The sequence below is a fragment of the Enhydra lutris genome, unplaced genomic scaffold (assembly GCF_002288905.1).
Source record: "Enhydra lutris kenyoni isolate GAN:26980312 unplaced genomic scaffold, ASM228890v2 scaffoldscaffold112, whole genome shotgun sequence".
NCBI lineage: Eukaryota > Metazoa > Chordata > Mammalia > Carnivora > Mustelidae > Enhydra > Enhydra lutris.
The window spans coordinates 3,739-22,945 of record NW_019154196.1 but is presented as its reverse complement, the minus strand read 5'-3'; positions in this window follow the sequence as shown (position 1 = coordinate 22,945).

Here is a 19,207-nt window from a genome sequence, read left to right as displayed (position 1 = left end):
AACATATTTTATTGAGTTAGAAAAACTGTTGGATGGTAGCTGGTGTCTATTTAATCATTTCATATAATAAAGGAGATTTTTATGACTGGATAGATAACCTATTTTTATTTTATTCAAAAAGTTGCAATGCCTCCAGTCCAAGATGAAGCACAACAATCATTATTGAATGATATGTTAAATATTAATATAAGAATATTAACATAAGGATAACATAATATAAGAATGATATGTTAAATATAAAATTTTTCCAGGAATCTATCTTCAGTGTTGAAAGTCTTTCCTGAAAACAATTTCGAAAGCTGAAAGTAATAAGGGTCAGTAGATATCTATAAACTACTATTTTAATGATATGTGAACAATCTCTTAACTGTAATTATATGCATCATTTTTTCCTCAGGCATATATGAAACAACTTCAGTTGTTTTATTTTATTGGTTTTCATCTCCCTGCTGTAAAATGGATAGATTTTAAGGTGGTATTTGAAACATTGTCTCCAAGTTAGTGTTTTCTTCTTTGTTGTTAATATATTGGCTGACACACATATATTTAATTTTATGTTCTCCAAACTATTTATAACAATCATGGATTATTTATCTTTACATATAAAAATATCAAGATCAAGTTTTATCATAGCTACATTGGAACATTTTGTAATGTTTAGGAGAAAACTAAGAAAATATCTATTGAGTTATCTTTGGAATCTGTAATAGATTTTAGAATATTTTAGAATAAATATAGATTTTAGAATATTTTAGAATAAATAACATATTAAATAACCTGTAAAATTTGTTTAAATAAATAAGTCAAATATGTCAATGAACCTAATAAAATATTTGTTAGGTCACTGTGAAAAATGAGATGTACATAAATGTTATGTCCCATTAAAAGGATCATTTTAGAGATCTTTCTAGTATCTTTCTTAATCTAGAAATCATGAAATTCTTGTTTTACTACACAATATCTACAGTTATCTTTGCCTAATGAGTTAAAACGTTGAGAAAACAAGGTGAATTTTCTTTCTTTTTAAATCTTTTAAAAGATTTTATTTATTTATTTGAGAGAAAGAGAAAGATTTATTTATTTATTTATTTGAGAGAAAGAGAAAGAGAGCAGAGCAAGGAAGAGAGAACATGAGTGGGGGGAGGGACAAGGCAAGAAGAGAAGCAGACTCCCCACTGAGCAGGGAGCCAGATGTGGGGTTCAATCATAGGGCCCTGGGATTAGGACCTGAGCAGAGGACAGATGATTAACCAAATGAGCCACCCAGGTCCCCACCCCCGCATTTTTTTTTTTTTTGTAAAAAGATTTTATTTATTCAGAGAAAATTGGGTGATTTTAAAAGACAATGTCATTCTGGTATATTTAATAATGGAAAAGTTATTTAAGTTTTCTAAGGTTCCATGTACTATTTTATGTATGATGATACTGAAATCTGGCTGATTCAGTCCAGGAACTATATGGAATCTACACATGAATCCTCCAGGACATTTAATCTCTCATTCAACCAATGTTGTCAACTGATCTTCATTTCAGTTTCTCTGCTATGAACTGTGCAGATGCTATCACTAACACAAAAGATGCTATCCCTGTCACTATATGTTCCAGATTGTGAATTCCATGAAGTGTTCCTAAAACAAGTTACTATAAAAGCTAACAAAGCTATATACCTATACATACAAGAGTAACTTATTTATTTTGTTTGTTTATTTCTTCTATTAAGTCAATGATTTACATTTTGTTATTTAATAAAGTAATTTTGGAAACTAAATATAGTTAGCATTTATAATAATAAGGAATAATACAAATTACACTTTTATAAAATTATTTTGTGCATCCCTGGATCTTCTTCCTATTTATCATGCTGGTACTTCTCCAGGCCCTGTTTGGCAACACCATGATAATCATCCTCATTCAGGCTTATCCTCTTCACAGCTCCATATTTTATCTGCTCCTGGATCTCCTGTGTTTCTCTACATTTGTGTTCAATGCTCTGAATTTTCTGAATGGGGACCACCACATTTCCTTCATTGTTTGTGATATTCAGCTATTCTGCTTCATTACCTTGGTGGTAGCTGAGTGCTTACTACTAGGTGTCATGACTTATGATTGCTATGTGGCCATCTGCAACCCACTATATTACCCCAACCTCATGCATCTGGTGGTTGGCATGTCTCCAGTGCCAGTGTTCCAGGAGATAGTTCTGAATGCCTTCATTCATGTCCTCTATATTCTGACTCTCCCTCACTTTGCCTCCAGAGAAACCCAAGGCATATATGTGTCTGGGTATGTGTGTGAGAGAGAGAGAAAAAGAGGGAGAGAGAGAAAAAGAGAGAACTCTATTAAAACTTGTCTATATTGATACTTCAAAATAGGAAAGGGTCTTTTTTTTTCCTAGTAGAATTTTTCCCCTCCCTCCAACCTCAACCATACTGACCTGCTATGGAAGCATACTGTGCACTGCACTAGGCATGCAATAAAGCCTGGTGTTCAGGAAACTTTCACTACTTGCTCTTCTCACGTGACTGCTGTGCCCCTATTCCTGGGGTTGCCATCAACAAATACCTTCTACCAAGGTTCTACCACTCCTCTGAACAGGGGAAATGGTCTCTGTCTTCTATTCCATTCTTACAGCCATGATCAATCCATTCATATACACTCTGTGAAGTGTATCCTGAAGTGCTGCCAGGGCCCTCAGGAGAGCTCTCAGAAAATGAAGAATGTGAAGCCCTTAAAATGTGAATTTTCATCAAAATGAAATAAATGTATATATGTGTGTAGATATACTCATATATGTTTACCTATACTAACCAGATATGTTAAATAAGGGATATAAAAAAGTGCATAGTCTCATAACTAAAGATAAAGTGTAAAATTGTCATTTCCTTACATTAAATTGCTTATATATTTGAAATAAAAAAGAAACCATAAATGGGTTCTTGTTATTCATGTAATATATAAAATACATATTTTTATTCATTTGTGATAATCATATTTGTTCAGTTTTTGAAATCTGCATACCTACAAAGAGAAGAAACATTAACCCCTTAAGTGGTGCACTTGTGATGAGCTCAGGTATGGTAAATGTTGAATCACTAAATTGTACACCTGAAGTTAATTAACATTACACTGTGTGTTAACTAGCTGGAATTTAAATAAAAACTGAAAAAACAAAATGTTCCCTATTAAAGGTTTATATGTATATATGTGTATGGATACACTCATATATGTTTACATATAGAAGCTATCCTTGATATAAATATGAGTATTGTAAGTACAAAGGTTTTATAAGTTATAAAATTATTTCCTAAAAAAATCCTTTCTGTAATTTCCTGAATGGAAAAAATAGAAATAAAAAAGTAATATCCTAAAATAGAATTAAGGACAAAATTTTGATATGATTATGCTTGAATATAATTTATTAAGTGAAATTTTAGGTTTTATATTTCACACATTAAAATTATTATTTAATCTACCTTGATATTTGCCTTGTGTCTCAATATTTGACCATTTTACCATAAAATATAAATTCAGAGGAGATATTTATTGATTTGATTTCAGAATTTTCATTACACTCATTTTTTACTTCATGTTTTGCAATTATTCATGTTGTTTTGCTTAATATTGTCTTCTAAAATTATTCCATATGTTATGACTTATCCACTTCCTTATTTTGTTCATAAGTATTTTCTTTCTTTCTTTTTTTTTAAAGATTTTATTTATTTATTTGACAGACAGAGATCACAAGTAGGCAGAGAAGCAGGCAGAGAGAGAGAGAGGGAAGCAGGCTCCCTGCTCCCTGCTGAGCAGAGAGCCCAATGTGGTACTCGATCCCAGGACCCTGAGATCATGACCTGAGCCAAAGGCAGCGGCTTGACCCACTGAGCCACCCAGGTGCCCCAAGAATCTTCTTTCTTTACATTTTGCTTTACTATTTGGCCTACAAAGAGTTTATTAATCATAATTCATTATGATATATCAATGCCATACTATCATATTCCATGCAAAACATTAGATGAAAATACCCACTTAAGATAACTAATAAAGAGAACCTGCATCCATTGACTTTGATTATGTTGATCATGGATTATCAAGCCATTATCATTTGTCAGTCTGTGCAGGTGATGGTGACAAAAACAATGACTTCTTTACTTCAAACACTAAAAGAAAAATTGAAAGGGAGGATGAATAATTCTCCCTTTATGTATAGTTGAAGTAACAATATATATATTTATATTAAGGTATAACTGACAAATAATAATATATATATTTAAGAAGTACAACATATGATTTGACATAGATCTATATTGTGCAATGATTACCAAAATCAAACTTATTAACACATAAATCACCTCACATAGTTCCCAATTCAGTTGCATAGTTTTGAACACTTAAGAACGCTGTTTTTGTGGAACATTGAAATACAATTACCAAATATTAAGAGAGAGGAAAAAATAACAGAAAACAATACAATAGCAGTGGGGACTTTAATACCTCACTTTAACAATAGATGCTACATCCAGAAAGAAAATAAGGAAATATTGGTCTTGAATCATACTTAAAAGACAATGGACCTAAAAACACATAAAGAACATTCCGTTCAAGAGCAGGAAAATGCACATACTTCTCAAGTGTACATAGAACATTCTTTAGGATGGAAATATCACAGGTCACAGAAAAGTCTTCGCAAATTTAAAGACATTGAAGTCATACCCAGCATATTCTTTCTTATTACAATTTTATAAAATTAAAAGTCAAGAAAAACAGGAAATATGAAAAATTCATAAATCTATGGAAATAAAACAACACATTCCTGAACATCTAATGGTTCAATGAAGAAATCAAATAAACATGAGAACCAAATATTTTTTAAAGCAAATAAATATGTGGGGGAAAGGAACACATCACAATTTATGAGATGCAGCAAAGGTAGTTCTTAGTGAATTATAGTAAAAAATGCCTCCATTAAAAAAGAAGAAAGACCTGAAATACATGATCTAATTTTATGTGCCAAGGAACTAAAAAAGGAATAAACACTCCAGATTTGATATAAGGAAGGAAACAAGATCAGAGTGACTAAATGGGGAGGAGTTAAGATGGCAGAATTTTAAAGGAACCCTAAGCTTGCCTTGTACCTTGAGTACACCTAGATAAATATCAAATCATTCTGAACACCCAAAAAAATCCATCTGAGGACTGAGAAAACAAACAGTACATCTAGAAGGAGAAAAACAACCACATCCTGCAAGGCAGGATTTGCAGAAAATTTATTTGGGGATGAAAAGAACTGGGGGTTCTGCTAAGAGAGGGATCCCTGAACACAGAGAGAGGAGAGAGAGATAGAGAGAGAGCAGTAGATAAAAGATTGCACAAGAAAAAGTCTTCCCCAAACCACTGATAGAAAAAAAAAATAGGCGGGCTGACTACCACAAGTTTTTATAAGCAGCACAGCTCAAAGTCTGTAGTTGTAGAAGTCTGGACCATTACCAGAGTTGTGTTTGGCAGGCTTGGGTGTGCTTCTGTGGAGAGGGATGGTGGATAACTGGGAGCAAGCAGAGCGGTCTGACGATTCCCTGGGTCACATGGTGGGAAACTTCTCCTTCTTGGAGTTCATTTGGTAGTAGTGGCACAGCGTCTTTTGGCACTAGAGTTGGTAGGTACCAACACACTGCTCTGTTCACTAGCATGGGAACAGAGACACCTGCCAAGGGCAAAAAACTTGGTGTCAGCATTTTGCTGCACATTACCTATAACTTTAAATTACTGTTCAGTCCTGTGACTACCTTTCTGAGACAAGTCATCAGTAGCTAAATTGGAAAGACTCTCCCCTAGAGGATCAGCATGAGACTGTGCTATGGTGGTTTCCTAAAACTGAGAGTTTTGAAACCCCGGCACATGCCTGAGACAAAACACAGGAGTACTTTGCCACCCAACAGGCAGACAGCTCAGAAACAGAAAGGGTTATGCCAGAATCTAATGGAAGCGTGAGACACTAGACAGGACATTATCTACTCTGCTGTACAGGCTTCTTGAGGAATGATGGATATGAACTCCCTGCTCTGGGACAAGAGACAGGGCTGATACCATTTTTGCCCCAACCATTACTGACCAGGGTGTGTGAGCAACAAAGTGCCTTCCTGCAGTGGTTATAGTAGACACTTACATCAAGCGTGGCCCTCCTGTGTCCTGTAAGTACATCTCCCCTAGGGAACATTGACGTGAGAATCACATAGCAAGGCCCTACACCAGAAAAGCAGTACAAAATGATCTGATTCACCAACTATACTGATCAGAGAGTGAAGCAAAGCTTCAGGTCCAGTGGAAATAGGATCTGGTTTCTATTAACATGCAAGCCAAAACATCCCTAGTTAAAACTTGCCATACTGTGGATAACACGAAAATACCCCCCAACTACAGGAAGGAGGAACTCTGCAGAGGACTGACCTGAGAAATGGCGAAGCCAAAAAACCACACCAGAGTGCACTTAGGACACCTTCTTACTATAGCTTTTACTCTAAGGAGCAGGAATATAGTATACTTTCATAAAACTCACTTATGCAAAAAACAATGACCTAGACAAAATGACATAATTAGGAATTTGCCCCAAAAGAAAGAACAAGGAGTCCTAGCCACGGATTTATTCAAAACAGATAAAAAGTAAGATGCCTGAACCAGAACTTAAAACAAAGGTAATAGAGATTCTAGCTGGGCTTACGAAAAGAATTGAAGACACTAGAGAATTCCATACTATAAGATAAAAGAACTAAAAACTAGTCAGGCACACACACACACACAAATGCTGTAACTGATATGCAAAACTGATGGATATAATGACAATGGAAATGGTGAAGCTGAGCAACGAATCAGAGATATAGAAGATAAAATTATGGAAAATAATGAAGCCAAAAAGCAGAGGGAATGAAAATAGTTAAATCACAAATGTAGACTTAGTAAAGTGAACGACTCCTTAAAGCATAATAACATTCGTATCATAGGAGTCCCAGAGGAAGAAGAGAGGGAAAAGGAAATAAAAGGTTTGTTTGAACAAATTATAACTGAAAAATTCCTAATCTGGGGACGGCAAGAGACATCAAAATCCTAGAGGTACAGAGAATTACCATCAAATTCAACAAAAGCCAGCCCACACCAACCCATATTGTAGTCAAATTCACTAAATACACACACCAGGAAGGAATCCTAAATGGACCAGGAAATAGAGTCCTTAACCTACTAGGGAAAAGAGGCTATCAGCAGATCTGCCCACAGAAATTTATCAGGCCAAAGAGAGTGGCAAGATATATTCAACTTGCTGAATGGCAAAAATATGCAGCCAAGAATACTTCTTCCTTCAAAGCTGTAATTCACAATAGAAGCAGAGGTAAAGAGTTTCCCACACAAACAGAAGCTAAATAAAAGTTCTGACCATCAAACCAGCCCTGAAAGAAATACTAAAGGGGACTCTGAGTGGGAAGGAAGGACCAAAAGCAACAAAGACTATAAAGGAATGAACACATCACCAGAAACACCAACTTTACAGATAATACAATGGCTATCTATCAATATATGTATATTGATACATATATATATATGCTGTTTACAAAAGACTAATTTTAGGTCAAAAGATCCCTTCAAATTGAAAGCCAGGGGATGCAGTATGATCTATCACATGACTGGACATCAACATAAAGCCTGATAAGCCATACTTACATCAAACAAATGAGATTTTATTTTTTTAATTATTTTATTTTATTTTTTCAGTGTTCTAACATTCATTGGTTATGCACCACACCCAGTGCTCCATGCAATATATGCCCCCCTTAATACATAAAAGAACATCCTGCTACTTAATGAATGTGTTAAACAGGAAATTAAAGAAGAAATTTTAAAAAGTGCATGGAAGGAAATGAAAGTGAAAACATGACTGCCTAAAACCTTTGGGATGCAGCAAAGGCAGTCCCATTAGGTTCACCCATCCCCCCAACCTCCTTCTCTCCAAAAGCCTCAATTAGTTTCTCAAAGTCCACAGTATCTCAGGCTTCATCGTCCCCTCCAACTTCCCCCAATTCACTTTTTCTTTCCTTCTCTTAATGTCCTCCATGTTATTCCTTATGCTCCACAAATAAGTGAAAGCATACGATAATTGACTCTCTCTGCTTGACTTATTTCACTCAGCATAATCTCTTCCAGTCCCGTCCATGTTGATACAGAAGTTGAGTATCCATCTGTTCTTTTTTTGTAATTTGTAATTTTTAATAAACATATATTTTTATCCCCAGGGGTACAGGCCTGTGAATCACCAGGTTTACACACTTCACAGCACTTGCCATAGCACATACCCTCCCCAATGTCCATAACCACACACCCCCTCCCAAACCCCCTCCCCCCAGCAACCCTCAGTTTGTTTTGTGAGATTAAGAGTCACTTATGGTTTGTCTCCCTCCCAATCCCATCTTGTTTCATTAAATCTTCTCCTACCCCCTTAACCCCCTATGTTGCATCACCACACCCTCATATTAGGGAGATCATATGGTAGTTGTCTTTCTCCGATTGACTTATTTCGCTAAGAATGATACCCTCTACTTCCATCCACATCGTCGCAAATGGCAAGATTTCATTTTTTTGATGGCTGCATAGTATTCCATTGTGTATATATACCTCATCTTCTTGATCCATTCATCTGTTGATGGACATCTAGGTTCTTTCCATAGTTTGGCTATTGTAGACATTGCTGCTATAAACATTCGGGTGCACGTGCACCTTCAGATCACTACGTTTGTATCTTTAGGGTAAACACCCAGTAGTGCAATTGCTGGGTCATAGGGTAGTTCTATTTTCAACATTTTGAGGAACCTCCATGCTGTTTTCCAGAGTGGTTGCACCAGCTTGCATTCCCACCAACAGTGTAGGAGGGTTCCCCTTTCTCCACATCCTCGCCAGCATCTGTCATTTCCTGACTTGTTAATTCTGACTGGTGTGAGGTGATATCTCATTTTGGTTTTGATTTGTATTTCCCTGATGCCGAGTGATGTGGAGCACTTTTTCATGTGTCTGTTGGCCATCTGGATGTCTTCTTTGCAGAAATGTCTGTTCATGTCTTCTGCCCATTTCTTGATTGGATTGTTTGTTCTTTGGGTGTTGAGTTTGCTAAGTTCTTTATAGATTTCGGACATTAGCCCTTTATCTGATATGTCGTTTGCAAATATCTTCTCCCATTCTGTCAGTTGTCTTTTGGTTTTGTTAACTGTTTCCTTTGCTGTGCAAAAGCTTTTGATCTTGAGGAAATCCCAATAGTTCACTTTTGCCCTTGCTTCCCTTGCCTTTGGCGATGTTCCTAGGAAGATGTTGCTGCGGCTGAGGTCGAAGAGGTTGCTGCCTGTGTTCTCCTCAAGGATTTGGATGGATTCCTTTCTCACATTGAGGTCCTTCATCCATTTTGAGTCTATTTTCGTGTGTGGTGTAAGGAAATGGTCCAATTTCATTTTCCTGCATGTGGCTGTCCAATTTTCCCAACACCATTTATTGAAGAGGCTGTCTTTTTTCAATTGGACATTTTTTCCTGCTTTGTCGAAGATTAGTTGACCATAGAATTGAGGGTGTATTTCTGGGCTCTCTATTCTGTTCCATTGATCTATGTGTCTGTTTTTGTGCCAGTACCATGCTGTCTTGATGATGACAGCTTTGTAATGGAGCTTGAAGTCCGGAATTGTGATGCCACCAACCTTGGCTTTCTTTTTCAATATTCCTTTGGCTATTCGAGGTCTCTTCTGGTTCCATATAAATTTTAGGATTATTTGTTCAATTTCTTTGAAAAAAATGGATGGTACTTTGATAGGAATTGCAATAAATGTGTAGATTGCTTTAGGTAGCATAGACATTTTCACAATATTTATTCATCCAATCCAGGAGCATGGAACATTTTTCCATTTCTTTGTGTCTTCCTCAATTTCTTTCATGAGTACTTTATAGTTTTCTGTGTATAGATTCTTAGCCTCTTTGGTTAGGTTTATTCCTAGGTATCTTATAGTTTTGGGTGCAATTGTAAATGGGATTGACTCCTTAATTTCTCTTTCTTCTGTCTTGTTGTTGGTGTAGAGAAATGCAACTGATTTCTGGGCATTGATTTTATATCCTGACACTTTACTGAATTCCTGTACAAGTTCTAGCAGTTTTGGAGTGGAGTCTTTTGGGTTTTCCACATATAGTATCATATCATCTGCAAAGAGTGATAGTTTGACTTCTTCTTTGCCGATTTGGATGCCTTTAATTTCCTTTTGTTGTCTGATTGCTGAGGCTAGGACTTCTAGTACTATGTTGAATAGCAGTGGTGATAATGGACATCCCTGCCGTGTTCCTGACCTTAGCGGAAAAGCTTTCAGTTTTTCTGCATTGAGAATGATATTTGCGGTGGGTTTTTCATAGATGGCTTTGATGATATTGAGGTATGTGCCCTCTATCCCTACACTTTGAAGAGTTTTGATCAGGAAGGGATGCTGTACTTTGTCAAATGCTTTTTCAGCATCTATGGAGAGTATCATATGGTTCTTGTTCTTTCTTTTATGAATGTGTTGCATCACATTGATTGATTTGTGGATGTTGAACCAACCTTGCAGCCCTGGAATAAATCCCACTTGGTCGTGGTGAATAATCCTTTTAATGTACTGTTGAATCCTATTGGCTAGTATTTTGGTGAGAATTTTCGCATCTGTGTTCATCAAGGATATTGGTCTGTAGTTCTCTTTTTTGATGGGATCCTTGTCTGGTTTTGGGTCAAGGTGATGCTGGCTTCATAAAATGAGTTTGGACGTTTTCCTTCCATTTCTATTTTTTTTTTGGAACAGTTCCAGGAGAATAGGAATTAGTTCTTCTTTAAATGTTTGGTAGAATTCCCCCGGGAAGCCCTCTGGCCCTGGGCTTTTGTTTGTTTGGAGATTTTTGATGACTGTTTCAATCTCCTTACTGGTTATGGGTCTGTTCAGGCTTTCTATTTCTTCCTGGTTCAGTTGTGGTAGTTTAAGAATGCATTCATTTCTTCCAGATTGTCAGATTTGTTGGCATAGAGTTGCTCATAGTATGTTCTTATAATTTTCTGTATTTCTTTGGTGTTCGTTGTGATCTCTCTTCTTTCATTCATTATTTAATTTATTTGGGTCTTTTCTCTTTTCTTTTTGATAAGTCTGGCCAGGGGTTTATCAATCTTATTAATTCTTTCAAAGAACCAGCTCCTAGTTTCGTTGATTTGTTCTATTGTTTTTTTGGTTTCTATTTCATTGATTTCTGCTCTGATCTTTATGATTTCTCTTCTCCTGCTGGGTTTAGGCTTTCTTTCTTGTTCTTTCTCTAGCTCTTTTAGGTGTAGGGTTAGGTTGTGTACCTGAGACCTTTCTTGTTTCTTGAGAAAGGCTTGTACCGCTATATATTTTCCTCTCAGGACTGCCTTTGTTGTGTCCCACAGATTTTGAACCGTTGTGTTTTCATTATCCTTTGTTTCCATGAATTTTTTAAATTCTTCTTTAATTTGCTGGTTGACCCATTCATTCTTTAGAAGGATGCTGTTTAGTCTCCATATATTTGCATTCTTTCCAAATTTCCTCTTGTGATTGAGTTCTAGCTTCAGAGCATTGTGGTCTGAAAATATGCAGGGAATAATCCCAAGCTTTTGATACCGGTTGAGACCTGATTTAGGACCGAGGATGTGATCTATCTGGAGAATGTTCCATGTGCACTAGAGAAGAATGTGTATTTTGTTGCTTTGGGATGAAATGGTCTGAATATATCTGTGATGTCCATCTGGTCCAGTGTGTGATTTAACGCCTTTATTTCCTTGTTGATCTTTTGCTTGGATGATCTGTCCATTTCAGTGAGGGGAGTGTTAAAGTCCCCTACTATTATTGTATTATTGTCAATGTGTTTCTTTGATTTTGTTATTAATTGGTTTATATAGTTGGCTGCTCCCACATTAGGGGCATAGATATTTAAAATTGTTAGATCTTCTTGTTGGACAGTTCCTTTGAGTATGATATAGTGTCCTTCCTCATCTCTTATTATAGTCTTTGGCTTAAAATCTAATTGATCTGATATAAGGATTGCCAGTCCTGTGTCTTCTGATGTCCATTAGCATGGTAAATTCTTTTCCATGCCCTCACTTTAAATCTGGAGGTGTCTTCATGTCTAAAATGAGTTTCTTGTAGGCAACATATAGATGGGTTTTGTTTTTTTATCCGTTCTGATACCCTGTGTCTTTTGATTGGGGCATTTAGCCCATTAACATTCAGGGTAAGTATTGAGAGATATGAATTTAGTGCCATTGTATTGCCTGTAAGGTGACTGTTATTGTATATTGTCTCTGTTCCTTTCTGATCTACTACTTTTAGGGTCTCTCTTTGCTTAGAGGACCCCTTTCAATATTTCCTGTAGAGCTGGTTTGGTATTTGCAAATTCTTTCAGGTTTTGTTTGTCCTGGAAGCTTTTAATCTCTCCTTCTATTTTCAATGATAGCCTAGCTGGATATAGTATTCTTGGCTGCATGTTTTTCTCGTTTAGTACTCTGAATATATCATGCCAGCTCTTTCTGGCCTGCCAGGTCTCTGTGGATAAGTCTGCTGCCAATCTAATATTTTTACCATTGTATGTTACAGACTTCTTTTCCCGGGCTGCTTTCAGGATCTTCTCTTTGTCACTAAGACTTGTAAATTTTACTATTAGGTGACGGGGTGTGGACCTATTCTTATTGATTTTGAGGTGGGTTCTCTGAACCTCCTGGAATTTGATGCTTGTTCCCTTTGCCATATTCCGGAAATTCTCTCCAATAATTCTCTCCAATATACCTTCTGCTCCCCTCTCTGTTTCCTCTTCTTCTGGAATCCCAATAATTCTAATGTTGTTTCGTCTTATGGTGTCACTTATCTCCCGAATTCTGCCCTCATGGTCCAGTAGCTGTTTGTCCCTCTTTTGCTCAGCTTCTTTATTCTCTGTTATTTGGTCTTCTATATCGCTAATTCTTTCTTCTGTCTCATTTATCCTAGCAGTGAGAGCCTCCATTTTTAATTGCACCTCATTAATAGCTTTTTTTGATTTCAACTTGGTTAGATTTTAGTTCTTTTATTTCTCCAGAAGGGGCTTTCATATTTCCAGAGAGGGTTTCTCTAATATCTTCCATGCCTTTTTCGAGCCTGGCTAGAACCTTGAGAATCGTCATTCTGAACTCTAGATCTGACATATTACCAATGTCTGTATTGATTAGGTCCCTAGCTTTGGTACTGCCTCTTGTTCTTTTTTTTGTGCTGAATTTTTTTGCCTTGTCATTTTATCCTGATAAGAGTATATGAAGGAACACGTAAAATACTAAAAGGGTTGTAACAACCCCAGGAAAATATGCTTTAACCAAATCAGAAGAGATCCCAAATCGTGAGCAGGGAGAAAGGGGATAAAAAGAGGTCAGAAAGAAAAAAAATAAGAAACAATTATACAAAAGAAAATGAATAAAGAAAAATATATATATATATATATATTAGATAAACTAGTTAAAAAACGTTAAAAAAGAAAAGGGTAAAAGTTAAAAATGTTTTGGCAGAAGAACAGAAAAATAAATTGAAAAGAAAAAAAAATTAAATTAACTTCAAGGCTAAAGAATCATGGGGAGAAATCCATGAGTTCCGTGCTTTGCTTCCTCCTCCTCTGGAATTCCGCTGCTCTCCTTGGTATTGAAACTGCACTCCTTGGTAGGTGAACTTGGTCCTGGCTGGATTTCTTGTTGATCTTCTGTGGGAGGGGCCTGTTGTAGTGATTCTCAAGTGTCTTTGCCCCAGGCGGAATTGCACCTCCCTTACCAGGGGCCGGGCTGAGTAATCCGCTCGGGTTTGCTTTCGGGAGCTTTTGTTCCCTGAGCACTTTCTGTAGAGTACCGGAGGACGGGAATGAAGATGGCGGCCTCCCAGTCTCCAGCCCGGAGGAGCCGAGACCCCGGGTCCCACTTCTCAGTGCGCCCTCAGAGAACAGCACCCAATTACTCCTGTCTGCCTGGCCTCCAGCCGTGCTCCGAGCTGACCTAGCCTGCGACTGGTTAAAGGTAACCCCGAGCTGAGAGCTCACTCCTTGGCTCTGTCTTTGTAGCCGGCTTCCCCGTTCTAATACCTGTAAGCTCTGCGACACTCATACACCCCCGATCCTTCTGTGACCCTGTGGGACCTGAGGCCATGCTGACCCTGTGAGGGCTTCACCCCGGTTTAGCCTCTGGAGCAATGTCCCTCAGTGGAACAGACTTTTAAAAGTCCTGATTTTGTGCTCCATTGCTCTGCCGCTTGCTGGGAGCTGGCCCCTCCCCCAGTGGTCTATCATCCCGTTGCTTTCGATTCACTTCTCCGCCAGTCCTACCTTTCAGAAAGTGGTTGATTTTCTGTTTCTAGAATTGCTGTTCTTCTTCTCTTCAATCTCCCGTTGGATTTATAGGTGTTTACAATCTTTACATAAGCTATCTGGTTGATCTCCTGTTACCTGAAGTAGTTTCAGCCTGCTACTTCTCCGCCATCTTGACTCCTCCTCCTCTTGGGAGGTTTTTGATCACTGCTTCAATCTAATTACTAGGTATCAGTCTATTCAGGTTGTCAATTTCTACCTGGTTCAGTTTTGGAAGTTTATAGTTTTCTAGGAATGCATCCATTTCGTCTAGGTTGCTTAACTTATTCATGATATCCATGCACTGTGTTAGTGGGGTATGTGTTGTGTGTGGATTGTTCGTGTTCTTTTCTTCTGGTGTGTGTGCGGTGTAGATTAGGGTGGACTAGGTGGGCTGAGTTTGGGGTATCTATGCTGTGTGCATGGTGTGTGTGTGGGGGGGGTGCCCATTTATAGGGTCTCTGTGTGGTATGCTTGTGGGAGATGCCTGGTGTGCGTGGTGAATTGCAGTGTGTATGGTGTTTGTGTGGTGTGGGCATGGTGTGCTTCTGGGTGGGTTAAGTGTTGTGAGCTTCTGGTCTAGAAGTGGTGTGTGTTGTGATGTGACCACTGCCTATGGAGTGTATGCACGTAATGTATGCTGTCTGTGCAGTGTGCATGGCTCCATGTAACAGATGGCTGTGTGTGTTGGTTTTGGCATGGGCTTACTGTGTGTGTTTGGCATATGTCTGAGGTGTGTGTGATGAATATAAGGAATTCCTGTGTTCCATGTGTAGTGATGTGAGATATGGGTGAGGGGTAAAGTTGTGGTATGTAGGCAGTGGAAGCACGGATCGTGGGTGCTGCAAGTGCCGTGATTCCTGGTTGCCTGTGGAGTGTGGGTAAGGGGAGTAGGTGACTTGATTGCCCATAGTGGAGTGGAGTGTCTTGGTGGTGCCCTGGTGCGTTTGTGTTTTGGATGGGTGGAGTGTCCAGAAGATATGTCTTCTGGGTGGAATAGTTGTAGTGATTGTGGAGCATAGGGTCGTGTGTGTGGTCTCAATGATGTGGGTAGCTGTGTGTGTGTGTTCTCTATGTTGTCTGTGTCATGTCTATCTGGTTTGTGATGAACATGCGCAAGATGGGACAAGGACGACTGTTATGAATCAGTTGGGTGTGTGTTAAACAAGTGATCTCAGTGTGGGATGTGTGGGGGGTGTTTTTGCTGGGCATAGTTTGGATGGCATGAGGTGTGCATTGGCTCTGTAGGGATGGCGTGTGCTGGAGGTGTCATGTGCCAGTGAGGGAGGTGTTGCCTATGTCTGCTGTCCGACCGGAGTGTGTGTGTGTGTGTGTGTGTGTGTGTGTGTGTATCCTCTGAGTTATGTGTGTGTTGTTCATGGGTTTTCACGGTCTATGTGTGGGTGTGGTATATGGGTGGATCCTGTCCCTGAGGGCCTTACCCGTGTTGGTGTTGTAGGTGTGATGTGACTCTTCTGGGTATTGTGTGTTCCATTTCTGGAATTTCTTGGTGGTATGCATGTTTGGTGTCGTGGGGCGTTTTGGGTGTCCTGTGTGTGTCCTGCCTAAGTAGTGGTGTGGTGCATGGGCGATGTCTTCCTGTGTGCATGTGGCATATTTCGTTTTTGTGGAGTGCACCGCTGTAGGCATTGGGTGGGTGTTTGGCCATGTGTCCCTTTGACATACGTGCTGTGTGTGAGAGGTGTACATGTGATATGTTTGTGAGGTCCAGGCGTGGGGAGTGTGTCGTCCATGAGGTAGGAATATGATGTCTGTCGTGCGTGTGAGTTTTGGTAGGATATGGACTGTGTGTGCCTTTGATGAGATTGTGTAACATAGCCATTCCATGCAGGTGATCTATATGTGTAGATCATAGGGGGTGTTTTGGGGGTGACTCTGTTGCATTGGAGGTCGATGAAATGAGTGTGAATGGTGTATGTCTGCAGTGCATGGTTTTGGAAGGGTGTGTTGCATGCACTGTGTGTTTTGCACATATTGTGTGTGCCTGCATGCGTGCATTTATGTTTTTGTGGGTGTCTCTCTGTGTGGGTGTGCATGTGTGGGTGTGTATGTGTGTTTGTGAGTGTCGTGGACTTGGGGATTGTTTTCTATGTTTCCCTGCTAGGCTTGTGCTCCGTTTGTCCTGCGAGAGTCTTGGGTGTGGCCCTTGTGTGGTGTAGGTTGCATCGGTGCACTGTGTGTGGTGACGGGGTGGTTATATGGATTCGCCTGTGTGTGGTGTAGGTTTGCTGTGTGTGGTGTCTGTGATTTCTGTGAGTTTTCTGTGTGATGAATGAAGGCCATGTCTATGTCTGTGTTCTCTGTGGGAGTGGTGTGTGTAGGCTGTATGCCTGTATGGGTGTGCTCTGATTGTAGCCTATGGGTGTAGGTTGTATGTGTGCTGTGTGTGTGATCTCTTGGTGTGGTGTCAGCAGGCAATGGGTTGTGGATGGTTTGTGTGTGCAGTTGGTGCTGTCTGCACGTGATGGAATGCCTTGGGTACAGGGGCTTCGTGGGGCCCGCGGGGTGTGCCTTGCTACGATTTCTATACAGTGCAGTCAGTGAGAGAGGGCATGTGTTTGGTGATTGTATGGCTAATCATTGGTGCACTAAGCACTGGACCTTATGCAGAGCCTGCTGCACTGGGTTGGAGGGCCATTGTTCGGTGGGGCGATATCAGACACCAATTATGGGGGCTGAACTCAGAACAAAAGCGAGGATTCATCAAAATCTGAGACGATTCTGTCAGAGTGAGAGCTCCATGACCCCTGAATGTGAGCCAAGACACAGTTTGAAATATGGAAGGTTACAGGAGTGTCTTTTATGGGGTTGTGCACAGAAAGTGAAGCAAACAGAAAATTCAACCAGGGAAGGGGACCACTCAGTTTGTTTCCCCTTGCCCCAGATGAGGCCACCTCTCATCAAAACCGCTCCTTTGGCCTGTATGCCCATGTCCTGCTGAGCCTCTTTAGACACCTGAAGTTTTCGGATGTGCCAGGTGTTCTGAAACCCAACTGGGAGGGCCGTGCCTGGGCCCTGCGCTGCAACATAACCACAGTCCTGAGAAGTCTGTGGCAGTCTCCTCTTTCAAGGGAGCATATGGCTCATTGACATGGACAAGGAATGATTCTAGGGTCCCTCTAGTTAGAGAAAAAAGAGAAAGAGATAGGAGCACCTGGTGGGCTCTGTGCATTAAGTATCTGACTCTTGGTTGCAGCTGAGGTCATGGTTTCATGGGCGGTGGGATGGAATGTCCTTGTCCTGCTGCGTGCTATATGGGGAGTCTCCATGGAGACTCTCTCATTCTGCCCCTCCCCCAAGTCGTGCGCACCCCCCAACCCTGCCTTTGCATCGAAACAACCATGTTCAGAATGGAAGCGCTAGCCCATTCTCCCATCCAGTTGACTTTCTCAGGACTAATTCACACGTCTGGATTCAGGCGATGGGAAATCTCCATGGGCTACACCAGGGAGTTGGTCAGCCAGAGGCTTCCATTCATCCTTTAGAAAGAAGAGGAACCGCGTCTGGCCTTAGATATTTCTCTGCCCTTCAAGCCAGTGACTAGAGACAGCTGTCGTTCAGGGGAAGCAGTGGTGGATTACTCTCTGTGGAAGCTCCTGTGTTTGCAAATGGGCCTTCGGTCAATATTCCCTGAACATGCTCAGAAAAAGGCCTCACCAGGACTGGCAGAATACTCTGCCTGCCCTAGCCATCTGGTCTTCTGAACGGATGCATCAGAGGGAGTCAAAGAATAGAGCTAGCTGACCACCCATTGCAGTCCTTAGTCCATGCAGCCCAGCAGCATGCAGTCCCAAGCAGGAGCCCAAGATTAATTGGCAATATCTGACCCTGACTGCTCTCTCTGAGCACAGGACCACAAGGGAAACTTGCCACCGACCAATGAGTGCTGGCTGTGTGCATGACAGCTCCATATCCCAGGAATGGAAGTCAAGGGAAGGTTTGAATTTCAGCAAGCTTGGGAGAAGAGCTACAGGAGGGCCAATGTGGTCCATTCCAATGGGAATGAAATCAATCTGACCATTGTATTAATGCTGTTTCCGTTGGCTACGGAAATGTGACCTGGTGTCTCTGAAAACCTCCCGCACAGACTCTGCTGCCATATGACAATCCACAATCCCTCCCCATGTCCACGTCTTTCTGAGACTAGATTGTAGCGGATCCTGGGGCCCATCCTAATGTACAGGCCCGAGGTCTCGGCCAGACTTCCAGGTTGACTGAGACACAGGATTCGAATGACCTCAGGCCTAAATCTAGTATACAATGAGAAGCAATGCATGGAAGTGGATACTGAGGGCCAGTTTTCTTCAGTACAGAGGAGCATGTGATGATGTCGAAAAGGAAGGGACTAGCAAGCACAATTTCCTAGTGAGCTCCCCTTATCAGGAATAAGAATTAGCTGTGGGCTTGGGCAAAGGGAACCTCCAGAGGCTACACCTGGGAGCCCTGTCAACACTCATCCTGGGTCCTTTCTGCCAAAAGACAACGAATGCTTCTGGCCCTGGCTCCTTTTCCTGTCCTTCCCATGCTGACTACCATTATGAGTGGCTCAGGGAGAGCTGGGGTGCTTTGGGGGGCGACTCTCAAGTGTTTGGAACTGGGACTCAGTGCACTCTACCAGGCAGGGGCTCTTTCAGAGCATGCCCTGCCATGCAGCATTCTGGGCAGGTGCGAACAATCTCTTCTTCCTCATGAATCATGTCAGTCAGCCTGGGGAAGGAGACAACCTGGCTATGTATAAGCAGGCTGACACCAGCCACCCTAGAAGGAAGAGAACTTTGGGTTTGGGTGTGTGTGTGTG